Source organism: Histoplasma capsulatum, genomic scaffold (assembly GCF_000149585.1).
Source record: "Histoplasma capsulatum NAm1 scaffold_2 genomic scaffold, whole genome shotgun sequence".
Lineage (NCBI taxonomy): Eukaryota > Fungi > Ascomycota > Eurotiomycetes > Onygenales > Ajellomycetaceae > Histoplasma > Histoplasma mississippiense.
In genome coordinates this window covers 3319316-3320544 of record NW_001813981.1, presented here as the reverse complement: position 1 = coordinate 3320544, position 1229 = coordinate 3319316, and positions in this window count along the sequence as shown.

The following is a 1229-nucleotide window of genomic DNA, read 5'->3' as shown; positions in this document are numbered from 1 at the left end:
CCCCCCCCTTCCCCATACTTCTTTTTTTCTGCAACACAACTCGATCTTCTTTCTGCTTTCCAATTTTCTCCATGGCTTCTAGTCCCTGTTCTGGTCTTCCTCATCCAGCTCCTCCTGCTGCTGCTGCTGCTACTGCCCAGTTGCTTCTCCTGTAACTCGATTTTCAAGCTTCAAGCCTCCAGCTTCTTTCTTCCCTGTCACAGAAACCACTTCATGAGGATGCTATATAAGGTAACCTTGCCCTGCTTCATACACAGGGGACATCAGGCCCCCAGCACACATTAAGGATATAAAGATTTTAAAGTACTAAGGCAAATAATACAGAGAGCCCAGCTTGTTCGAGGGATGAGAAAATAGCTTCTTATTCATCAGTCACCATTGATTATTCGTGATTATTCTTCTGCTCTCTGCCCGTCTCGCTGGCTGACTGACTTGAGACTATCCACGACGATCGTCCTCTCCCTGCCGTCTCACTCGCTTTGCACGTGCTCCTGCGCTTTTCCCTCTCGCCCTCCCGCCTCTCTCTCCCTTCTACTCCTTGTCTTCTCCTTGTCTTCTCCTCTCCCCCCTGCTCACTCACGCTGACATCTCTCGCTCTCTTCTCTCCTCTCTCTCAGACGCCACTCATTCCTTTGTTGTTTCTTTTCTCTGTTGTCATACACATACGCATACGCATAGGCATACGCATCCACGCTCTCTCTCTCTCTTGCTTGAATATTCTATTCTCTCCTCATAAAATTCACCTCAATTGGATTACTGCCAGCCCTAATTCTCCGCTCGTTCAACGTGGTATCTCGTGGTCCCCCAGATAGATATATTGGTCCCGTTTTCAAGGGTGCCCTGGCGATATCTCACTCCCTGGTTCCCGTCTTCCTGTTGACAAGGAGACAACTAAATGAAAACGGCACCCTTCCATATATACCTCCGTCGCGCTCGCCACACCCCCCCCCCCTTCCCCCATCCCCTCTTATTTTCCTAGTCGAATGCGCAGAGTGGTGCCATCCACACGCTGCTTCTAGCTAGCTCCTGACTCCTCCCGCGTGTCATGTTTGGCTCTGTTTCCCAGCCTCAAACAACATCGACATCAACAACGGACTCACGACAAGAACACGGACGACATTAATTCAAACAGTTTCCGTCTTCGCAATCTCCTCTTCTTCCTCTCCCGACTCGGAATGCATAGCAACCAAAGTTGTGACCATTTGCCGCCCCAATGTCGTCCACCTAAA